Below are 12,033 nucleotides of genomic sequence, written 5' to 3'. Positions count from 1 at the left end.
GTTTGGTAGCTATCACTCAAGGAGCCAGGGGCAGGACTGGGGCAGGGGTGGCGCAGACTGTCTCAGCAAAGCAACAGCATGGTCTGTGATCTGTAGACATATTCTCAGGCTTATACAGTTTAAAAAGCAATATGTCAACTCTGTGAGAAGCCAACAGGTAGGAAGTGCAGATCATGAATGCTGGTATTATTAAGGGGTTGAGGCAAGAAACCCTACTCAACAAGTGGGCTAAAGCACAGCCCAAAAATACAATAATTACTCATTTGCTTTGGTGGCAACAAGGATCAAAGACAATGACTGTAAAAGATGTGAGATGCGAGTAAGAGGTGGTGTCCAATAAAAACTAAAAAACTTACAATTAAAAGAAAAGCAGGCAAAACTAGAACATAGCACAGCTAGTAAAGATATGGAAAAAACACACACACCTCTTTGCTGCTTTGGTTATATGTTCTCTTGAAATTCTGCTTTCATGTTGCTTTTCTTTTTCTCTCTACAGTTTGATATTCCAACCCTGCAACCAAGTAAGAACGGTTCAGTTCTTAAAGATTGACACAATTTCTTTGATAAAGAGCAACTTGTCAAAATTATGCATAGAAGCCCTAAGGCAGAAAGGCATGTGCTTTCAATCACAGTGTTGGCTACAAATGTCCAACTCGGGATCCTTAAAATTCTAGTTTATTAGGCGGATTGAAACACTGTAATCATAAACCTTGGGGCTGGTCCACACACACACATGCACACATGCACACACATACACACACACACAGTAGCAGGCTACAGAGTCAGGTATACCTATCCTACAAGTGCTGGAGTCTGTCGTTGAGGCTTCTTTCAGTGTGGTGTTATCTTCCAGAAGGGGGTCGCCGGCTGGTCCTTCTGGCTGGACAGGTCTGGTCGAGTTGGAGATCAAGAGGGCGCCACTGAGGGTCACTTTTCACTGCCTTTTATCTGTCCCTGGCAGACTTTGGTGACTCCCCAGTTTTCTGGTTTGCCCAATCCAGGGGTCATTGACCCTCGTGGGACTTCCCCCCCCTCGGTGGCTACTGGACAGCATCTGTCAGCCCCAGGGGTCGTCCGCATGTACGTGCAGGTTTGGGAGTCCGTTGATGAATTTAGAATAGGGCTCTGGGAGTGGTCGATCTGGAGATATTCAGCCCAAAAGTTGGTCTCTGGTGTTGATTAAGTCAGGCCAGGGCTTCTAGCCCTTGATCAGTGAGGTATAGAGATTTCCTGGTTGTTACACTGTCTTCTATTGAGTTCAGCTTCCAGGTGATAATTGCTGCCTGCTTCCATGTTACACATTCAATCACTGATTCACTCGTTCTTTCAGAGGCCAGCCTGATACAGGGAAGAGCAGTTTGATTCCTGCCTTTGTTAACAATGTTACAATGTAAAACTTACTAAAACACATTTAGTTGAAAGTTGAAAGGTGAGGAGTATAAAATATAAGCTACAAATGCCATGGCACACAAATAGATAAAAATACCAAACTACAAGGGGAGATACAAAATGCACACATACAAATTTTAAAATACAATTCCTTATCTTAAAGTGAAAGAGAGAGGAAGGAAGAAAAGGTAGAAAAAGAGAAACATATCCAAAGAGGGGAAAGCAAATGCAGGCAAGAGGAAAAGGGGGCTTTCTGCTACATTAGAGGAAAAGGGGGGTTTCTGCTACAACAGTGGTAAATAAAGTCCTTGACGCAGTCTGAGTGAAGGAGAAGGGTCTGGCTGGCAAATTCCAGATTTAAGTTCTTCACTATGATAGAAAAATCAAGGAAGATGTACATAAGTATCTTTTATCAAAATGGAGTGACAAAAGCTCCAACCTACTGAGATTGAACTTGATGTAAAAAATTAGATTCACCCTCATTTCCCCAAAACATTGCTGTATTTAATATCCACTTCATAAGTGAACAAAAAAGAAAAACTGAATTAGAAAAAAATTAAACTTTTCAATTGTATAAAGCTATGATTTATATGAATACAGACCAATTTAGAATGAAGAAAGCCATGAAAAGGTTCAAGGTAATGAATGTATAAATATTTCTAACTAGGCGTCAATAGCTAATACAGTCTCTGGGTTGTTGTAGTGGTCATCAAACTGATTCTTATCTTGGGGGAGAGGTTTCCTGACTCTCTGGCTTGCCATATGAAGGATAGATTTGACTTCTACCTCATTATGACTTTACATTCTTGAACCCCAGTCCCTGCAACTGGACACCTGAGGCAGACTGTTGCATCTGTACAAAGACTTCTTGACGGTTTGTCTGACAGTTCAGATCTAATTGCATAATGGGGACATTGACTGCAAATCTTTGGGACAAGGACTCTTTTTCTTGTGTTTGAATAGGGGAGTACATCAAGGGCTCAGCGAGCACCTGTTCACCAGGGTACCCGAGGGGAAAACCAGGAGTAATGGCAACAAACTGGAAGCTCAATTCAGGCTCAACATTAGGAAAAACTTCTTCAAAGTCAGGGTGTCCAGACTGTGGAATAAGCTCCCTCCAGAGGTGGTGCAATCACCTACCCTGGAAATCAAGAGGAGACTAGACAGTCTTCTTGCTGTGGTCACCTGACCCCCAGTTATCTTTCCTGCAGGGGGCTGGACCTGATGATCTTCCAAGGTCCCTTCCGGCCTTACAATCTATGAATCTATGAAAAACCTAGCACACTGAGTTTCTGTGATTAGGGTTTCTTACAGCTACTATAAATTTTTTTGTCATTTTTGGTCATTTTCTACTATATTCTTTACCTGGAAAGGTAAGACGACCTTCCACTTTCAGATATTCAAAAAATAGGTATTGCTTTAGACTCGGTGTATTAAAGAGTAGAGCTGTGCGAAGCTTTGGTTGCTGATTTGATTCGGAGGAGTTTCAGCCCAATTTGGCAGCTGAATCTCTGAATCCAAATCGAATCAGGAAACACTTTAATCTCTCTGAATCAAATCAGAAGACTCCAAATCGATTCGGAGAGATTTGATGATTTGGCCATAGACACAGCTTTATACGTTTTTTCTACATATTTCGAGGTACCAGGCATGGCTTGTGAGTGCTAAGATGCTGGGGTGGATGGAGCATCCCATGAGAGTGCAGGGGGGGGGTCCCCCGTGCACTTGGTGGTAGACCCAGAAGTGGACCAGAAGTAGTTCCGGGCCACTTCCGGGTCTACAGTGGAGACCACAGGACCCCTCCTCGCCACCAGCTTGGCAATTGGTGTCTCCTGGGTCCGGGGGGACACCCGGGGTCCCCCCATGGCCAATCACTGAGCCGGGGAGGCCATGGTGGGGGGTCCCCTGTGAGCTCAGCACTGGACCCAAAAGTGGACCAGAAGTGGGACGCTCCATCTGCTGCACCATTTCAGCATTCACGAGCCATTCAAAAAACATATAAAGCTGTGTCTATGGCTGAATCATTGAGTCTCCGAATCAGAATCAAATCTTCAGATTCAGCCAAATCAAATCAGGACAGTGATCTGAATCAGCAAATCGAATCACTGTCCCCTGAATAGGACCAAATCCTAATCGAATACTGCCCACTTCACACACCCCTGTTAAAGAGTATACTTTATATGTTAGAGTCTTTGTTTAGAATCAGCAATCTTTCCAGTGCAACTCCCTCTTTTATATATGTACAATATATATATGTATATATTAGGCCTAGTTGTCCATTTAGTTTTGGATGGCTGGGATAGTTTCATAGTTGGTAGGGTCAGAAGGGACCTGACCAGATCATCAAGTCTGACCCCCTGCCATGGCAGGAAAGAGTACTGGGGTCAAAAGACCCTGGCGAGGTGTTCATCTAGCCTCCTCTTAAAGACCCCCAGGGTAGGAACCAGCACCATTTCTCTTGGAAGTTGGTTCCAGATCCTAGCCGCCCTGACAGTGAAGTAGCACCTCCTGATATCTAGCCTAAATCTACCCTCTGCCAGCTTGTGACCATTATTTCTTGTCACTCCTGGTAGTGCTCGGGGGAACAGGGACTCCCCCAATGCCTGCTGGTCCCCTCTGACCATTTTTTAAATGGCCACTAGATCCCCCCTCAGCCTTCTCTTGTGGAGGCTGAACAGGTTCAGGTCCCTTAACCTCTCCTCGTAGGGCCTGCCCTGCTGCCCTGATCATGCGAGTGGCCCTCCTCTGAACCCTCTCCATGTTGTCCACATCCTCCCTGAAGTGCGGCGCCCAGAACTGGACACAGTACTCCAACTGCGGCCTGACCAGTGTTGCATAGAGGGGGAGGATCACCTCCTTGGACCTGCTTGAGATGCATCTGTGTATATAGGACAAGGTATGGTTGGCCTTCCTGACAGCGTCCCCACACTGTCGGTCCATGTTCATTTTGGCATCAATGACTCCTAGATCCTTTTCTGCCTCTGCACTGACGAGAAGGGAGTTCCCCAGTCTGTAGGTATGCTGCTGGTTCTTCCTCCCCAGGTGAAGTACCTTGCACTTGTCAATATTGAAACCCATCCTGTTCTCATCCATCCACTTCTGTAACCTGTCTAGGTCTGATTGCAGACTATTACTCCCTTCTAGCGTGCCCACTTCTCCCCACATCTTAGTGTCGTCTGCAAATTTGAACAGGGTGCTTTTTACACCCTTGTCAAGTCACTGATGAAGATGTTGAACAGTGCGGACCCAAGGACCAAGCCCTGGGGAACCCCACTGCCCACATCCCTCCAGGTCAAAAATGACCCATCCACCACCACTCTCTGGGTGCGGCCCTCCATCCAACTAGTGACTCATTTGACTGTGTAGGTGTCGACGCCACAGTCCCCTAGTTTTTCATGAGAATGGGGTGAGAGAGAGTATTGAAGGCCCTCCTAAAGTCCAGAAAGACAGTGTCCACTGCTACATCTGCGTCTAAGGATTTGGTGACCTGGTCATAGAAGGCCACCAGGTTGGTCTGACAGGACCTGCCTCTAATGAACCCGTGTTGATTGCCCCTAAGCATAATCTCCCCTGCTGGCCCCTCATGGACATGCGCCAGGATAACTCTCTCAAAAAGCTTACCCAGGACTGAGGTAAGACTAACAGGCCTATAGTTTCCTGGGTCCTCCTTCCTCCCTTTTTTGAAAATGGGAACCACTTTGGCCCTTTTCCAGTCTTCTGACACCACACCAGAGCACCATGCTTGTAAAGCCATGCCAGGGGTCCTGCTATGACCTCTGCTAATTCCCTCAGCACTCTGGGGTGGAGGTCATCAGGACCAACTGATTTAAATACGTCCAGTCCCTCCAGAAGTTCCCTTACTAGGCCCTCACTGACCCTAGGCCTGAGTGTGCCTCCCCCAGGGCCTACGGGGGTCCTGGTGGGGTGGTCGGGGGGGGGCGTGACCCGGTCCCTGCTCAGAAAAATGGAGGCAAAGACATTTTTAAATAGGTTAACTTTGCTGTCTGGTACAATGACCAGATTTCCTAGCGCGTCCTGCAGAGGCCCCACATTGCCCGGTACCTTCTTTTTACCCCCTATGTATTTAAAAGAGGACTTCTTGTCCTTGATCTGGGTAGCTAGTCCCAGTTCCATCTCTGCCTTGGCCTTCCTGACTGCCCCCCTACAGCCCCAAGCAACTGAGGTATAGTCCTCCCTGGTGATGGCCTCTCCCTTCCATTGAGTGTATGCCTCCTTTTTAGTTAGGAATTTTTAACAGATGCCAGTTACACAAGAAGGTATAACTATATTGTGCTCTTGCAAAAATGGGGCCGGTTAGGATTTTAAAATCAATGTGATTATCCATATATAGAGGAAGTCAGTGTATTCTTCTTATCCATGTATGGAGAGCTTGCATTTAATGACTAAATTACTTTATTTTAAATGTTGCATAGATCATCTACAACAGCAACAGCAAACAGAATTTTGTGTTGACTGTAGCTTAGCTCCAACTGTAGGACTGCTCCCTGAAGTACCCAAACCTGCTACCAAACATGGATAGTAGCCGTCAGTCTCTGCTACCACACTTGTATCATTATAAAGGAAAAGCAGTGACTCTTCACAGCCACTACTAGAATATATGATCTTAACATACAAATCTTCAGGGGAAACTTCCACTAAAGTAAAATGAAGGCTTTGCAGAGGGCTGGTTGAGCCAGGAAAAGAGACTGCAAGCCAAACAATCTTTCAAGCATTCACATTAGATTTAAGAAGGAAGTTCTTCGAAAAGTCTCTACTTTTTCTACCACTAATGAGAATTTTCAGCTGTTAAATTAGTTTCCATTGTTCCCTGAATATAGTAGAAACATATTGAAAATTACAAGGAAAATATTGATAAAAAAGGACCCAGAGAGTTCAAACAGTGGCTGTTCTCTGGTTCATAACAAGACATAATTGCAAGCAAAATTCCAGGAAGATTAGGTATAAACCTACATATTCCATTTGCTTCTTCAAGCAATGAAGTGATTAAATGTTTTTGTTAAATGTTGATTGCTTTTGAATGATAAAGATAATTAAGTTCTGAACATGTAATGATCCTTTGACCCTAAGAGAGTAAAAAATACGACAAATGTCTAATAAATGCATCCTCACTCCAGGATTTACCTCACTATCTTTGCAATAAATGTGGACACTGTTCAGTAGACTGCAATTTTTATTGGTATCTATGAGTGTTAAATGAACTACAGAAGGGCTCCTTAGTTATCCCCTGAATACAAAAAAATACAGGGAATTACAGGGAAAAAATTATTAAAAGAAATTGAATGATATGCCTACAGAGTCTGAGAAATTTCTGTTTCCTAGTTCATACAAGTTACTACTAAAATGAACAATTCCATGAAAAATCAAACTTAGTTCCTGTGCTTTGTTTCTTTAATATAACGGTGATAAAATGATTAAATAGAACAAGAATTTGCCTAATGTTCTAATGGTAATTTCTTTGTAAATATGATAAAGAACAATGATACCATCAAAGAAATCTCCAACATTAAAGATTTTCAGCTATGATCCACAAAGTACTGTTGATGAATTGAGCACTTGCCAGTAGACTGTTGTGGTCTGGCTGATTACTTAGTGCTGGTTTTCAGCTGCTAAAATCTCATTTTAAAACAGATGAAAATGCAAGTGCAAGTGATATATTCCAAACCACTTAAAAAGCTTCAAAGAACAAGACACGTTTTCTTTCAGCTAACCGCACTCCTAAATCACTTAGGGTACAGTATATATAGACATTACATCTAGATCAGGAGTTGGCAGGCCCCGGCATGCGTGCCAGAGCATGGCATATGAGGCCATTTTTCCCAGCATGCCACAGCCAGCCCAGGCTCTGGGCAGCTGCTGCTGGCCACAGAGCCTGGGCTGCTTGCAGCAGGTGCTCAGGAGGCTGCAAGCCCTGCCGCAAGCATCCCAGGCTCTGTGGAAGACAGCATCTTCCCAGAGTCTAGGCCAGATGTGGCAGGTAGCTGGAAGGCTGCAAACAGCTGCACTGGACTCCAGAGCCCTGGCTGGGCTCCATGGCAGTGGCAGTTGCTTGTGTGACTTAAGATGCACAGTCAGGAAGGGGGTGAACAGCAGCATGTGTGCAGGTGGGCGGGCAGCATGGAGCTGGAGGAGCTGGGCACCCATGAGAAGTGGTTTATTCTGCTACACTGCCTCGGGCATGTGGCTGATGGAGCTGGATGTGCCACGTGTCATCACACTGGGGCCAGTAGGTCTGCAGCACAGGTGACCTGGGGTGGGGTGAAAGCAGTCCATCCTAAAATCCCCACCACAGGAAGTAAGGGTGGTTGTGGTGCTGCCTCCTGCCAGCCATGGCCCTGGCAGAAGCAATGGCCACCCTTGACAAGCCACTTGGGCTGGCTGTGGGTGGTTCCATCTCCATGCCTTGGGGCTTGTCCTCACCAAGTGCGTAGCCTGGGAGGTGTGCCCGGGTCAGTGAAGGGGTGCTATGGAGCATCAGGCTGCAGGGGGCAAAGGCAGGGTGGGTGGAAGCTCCAGGTCAGTTGAGGTTGGTTGCAGTGCCCCTGGCCCCTTCCCCACCATGCACCCCAACTTGTGTGTGCAGCTACTGCTGTCAACAAGCTGGGCCAGGGCTCCAGACCCTGGTGCAGCTGCTTGCAGACTCGCAGCTGCCTGCTGTGAGCCACCCAGTCTCCATGACAGGTAGCAAGGGAATGTCCAGGGCCTGGGCTGCTCGCTGTAGGCAGGGGTTCAAAAGCCCTAGCCAGGTTCATTGCCAGTAGCAGCAGCACACACACCTCGGTTGGGAAGGGGCTAGGACTGTGCTGCCATGACAAGGATTGGGCCCTTGAGGCTCGCCCACCATCTGCCCTGGTATGCCAACATCTCTGAAGTCCAGGTTAGGGGGTTTGTTTGGCACTCTGCCCAAAAAACGTTCCCAACCCCTGATCTAGATCAACCTAACTAAGATTAGGTTAATCTAAATTACCTTTTATGCAGGGGAGTTTAAATCTTCTGAAAAATGGCAGGCCCAATGTAAGTTCACATGAACTAACATTGAGGTGAACTAACTTAGATTGGGAGTGGGTTAACCTGATTTATTGAATGCCTGTACATGTTCAGAGCATAACCCCGGGACTGGGAAAGCAAAACTGCTTGCCACAAGCCCCAGGCTGTGCTCTTCCTCCCCCTCCCCCTCCAACCCTGACCAGGCTGTTTATAGCCCCCCAGCCCCCTTGTGCCTCATCATCTTCCTGTGCAAGAGCATGAAGGGCAGAGTGGCCATAACCATAAACTTACTTTAGCTTAATTCCTAACTAATGCCTGTTTTAGTTGACAAGGTTCCTTGGGTGAATTTGATATCTTTTATTAGACCAACCCAAATGGTTGGAGAATAGTTATTAAGCAAGCTTTTGGGTTCAAAAACCCTTTGTCAGGCTAAGGAGGTTTCAGCAGTTGGTGTGTGCTCTTCCTGGATGGAATGAAAAGGTTTGGCTTCTTTCTTTTTCATTGTTTTAGTTGAGGCCTCTGAGAACAGAGATGGTGGCTGGATCATGGGATCAACAATGATTACAAGATTGAAAAGAACTAGTTATTAGCCGTTCTTTTTTTCTTCAAGTATGCATTGGTGTGGATCCCACTTCAAATGACTTAGAAGGTGGGGCAACCTCAAGATGCAGGAAATGAGGAGTTCCAGTTTCATCAATCAGTGATTTCAGTACTCCTCACCTGAAACTGGTATCTGCCATAGCAGTGAAGTCTGAGAAGTCATGTTTGACAAATATCACAACCTGGCAGTTTTCTGATAGAGACCTTTGTCTGGTACAAATGGAACAAGTCCTTTGAATTGTAGTGGATGATATGTGTGAGATACACAACTGGCATGAAAAAGAGATGGATTATTGGATCCATTTCAAAATTCTCAGAGATGAGACAGCTTGGCCTTTTGAATGCCCAGTTGCAGTCAGAAAGACAGAGAAAACTGCCTGAATAGTTTTCTGTCAATGTATGACAGACTGGCTTGAATGCTGGATGTAACTGGTGTGACTTCTTTTACAAAGTGTCCGGTGTGGTTTGGGAAGAAGATGTCTAAGCTGTTAACCTGGTTTAGCTGTAAGTCTGAGAGAACACTGGGGATATTTCAGCATCTCATGTTTTCCTATGGAATAATACATTAGGCGATTCAGTTGTGCAAACACCTGAAGTTTACTCACACTTTTTGTTGAAATGATAGCCACCAGGAAGACCACGTTCAGGGTGTTTTAGTGCAGGAAGCATTCTGAAAGAGGCTCAGAAAGACTCTCTGTGAGCCTCAGGAGGGCTAATGTCAAGTCTGAAGCAGCAGGTAGTTCTATGGTAAGTATGAAATAAATTGAAATAGGTTTACATGCTGACATAAGAGAAGGCAGGTGATGCACCAAAATCACTGTGAAAGGATGTTTCACTGAACTGACTCATATTTTTCAGATGGAATATGCAAACCTTCTTAGGTATTCAGCCTGGGATATATCTACGCTGTTTTGGGGCTGTCTGATTGAGGATTCTTTTTCATCTGGAAGAGTATGTCGTCCTGATAGATGTTTTCTTGGTTTGTAATAGGATCTCCTGTTTCTTAGGATTCCTGCAATTAAGTTCATGGTTGTCTTTTCATATGAACCTATTTCCTTTTGCCTTCCACAGCTTGAATCTCCTTTTAGAGAGATCTTTGAAAGCAATGGCCTGTGTAACCTCCTGGCATCACCAACTATGCAGGAGCTATATAAACAGTAAACAAAATGAACTGGAACCACTGAAGAGACATGTATTCACTTACTTGTTTTTGGAAATCACGTAGCTCAAGTCATCTATGACTTTAGAGAATGGAACAGTTCCATAGGATGGGGAAAGACCCCTGCCTTCATAGAAGAAATCCAAGAAAAGTTCTACAGATCCAACAGTATTTTGCTGTTTCTTTCATACGATAACTTGGCTAGAAGTGATCCACACTCCAGAGATCAGACAGCAAAAATTGGCGTTTGTTGGATAGCATTTGCATGCATATGCACCTAAAACTGACCCTTGTAGACAAAACCTAGATTGCCTGTTGCCAAAACAAAATCACTTGCTATTAATGTACATCAGCTCTCACCATTATTCTTCCAGTCAAATACCAGTTTGGATGTGGCAATATTGTGCTTGTAAAAAATGGTCATCCAACAATACCCTGGCCCCATTACAGAAAATAGTCATCACAAGCTCCTGCCCCATTACAGGAACCACTCTGATCATAATTTTGAACTCTTCTATCCAGAGGTCATAGAGACGTCCTTTAAAATCTACAACGTGTTCTGGAAATATGGTTTGTCTTGGTAGCCCACCCTTCTTATACACCTGCAGGCTTATCTCATGTGACTAGATATACGTAGAGGATAGAGACAGAGACAGAAGCAGTGCAGTAGTCCCAGTGAGGTTTGCTTTTCTTTGGGTAGCAGCTTAGGCCACTGTGACATGTCTTGTTCTTTGGTTTATTTGTATGCAAATATCTTTTCTGTCCCCTGAAACAGTCTTAACAATATTTTCCAGATGATCCTTTTCTGAACTTTTGTAGAAGGCGTGGTCTTTTTTCCTCTCTCTTCATAAGAGTCCTTCTTATAGCACTCTGCTTTGAGCTCCACTGACATCACTGTGAAACAGTCTGGCAGCATCCCAACCAGGGCAGCTTCAAAAGCTCCTGGAGCAACTGCTTTCTCTGGGATTTTGTCACTCTCTGCAGTGATGGATCAGCCATGATCACCACTTCCTGTAATACGTTTAGCAATATTTCATATACCAACCCTACACCCCAATCTCAGTGTAGCCTGGGTGTACTCAGATAAGTACTCCCTCCTCTGATTGAAGAGGGATTGTTAGCTGCCAGAGGTGTGCTGTAGGCGAAACTGCAGACCACTCACGGTTCCCCTCTGTCCCTATAGAACCAGGCCAGGCCAGTTATGGAATTTAACTATGTACAAATTTATTAATGTATGTACAACATACAGGAGGAAAGGAATAAAACTAATAACTCTATATATATACACACACATGTATATTCAACACACTCTTTATACATATGTAAATTGCTATACATCTACATATAAATTGCTATAAATCTATAACTGACTTTTGGGGGATTGCTCTGAAGGGCCTTGAACCCACGCAGATAAGTAAGGAATCTGGAACAGGTAAATACAGGTGAGTTCAGGTAATCAGCAAACACACATAGGCACACCCTACTGGCACTTAGAGGGGGGTGTCAACAGGGTGGTTTCAGCAAGATAAGTACATATACACATCCACATATATAACAAATAAACAACAAACGGTTATTAATGACAAAATATGAGGTGCTGGATACAAAATATAAGGCACATACCCTCATTCACTGTATCACTATCATTAGATTACTAGAATCTCCTCTAGGGAAAAAGAACCTGGGCCCAGCTCCCGAAAAAGGGGAAAAGGGTGGGCCCCCAATATCGTCCTCTGGGAAGTGGCTGGGACCCTTATCCCTCAGGGCCATTTCACAGTTCCCCGCCACTCCTTCCAAGGGGTTTCCTCCCCTGTGGGAAACCCTTGCTCCAATAAATCATGACTCTGGGGCCAGCACTCTTCCAGGCAAACTGCTCCTTG

General features: G+C 44.9%; 1 long non-coding RNA gene across 1 annotated transcript in view; it reads right to left on the bottom strand.

Annotated features, from left to right (window-relative positions):
- Positions 1-421: 421 nt before the first annotated feature.
- LOC132248336 (uncharacterized) overlaps positions 422-12,033 on the bottom strand; it is a 176,620-nt gene continuing 165,008 nt past the window's right edge. The window contains exon 7 of the long non-coding RNA XR_009459510.1: positions 422-511. This is a non-coding gene — a long non-coding RNA (uncharacterized LOC132248336). The remainder of the gene's footprint in view (positions 512-12,033) is intronic.

This window comes from Alligator mississippiensis, chromosome 2 (assembly GCF_030867095.1).
Source record: "Alligator mississippiensis isolate rAllMis1 chromosome 2, rAllMis1, whole genome shotgun sequence".
NCBI lineage: Eukaryota > Metazoa > Chordata > Crocodylia > Alligatoridae > Alligator > Alligator mississippiensis.
This window is presented reverse-complemented; position numbering and strand designations above follow the sequence as displayed.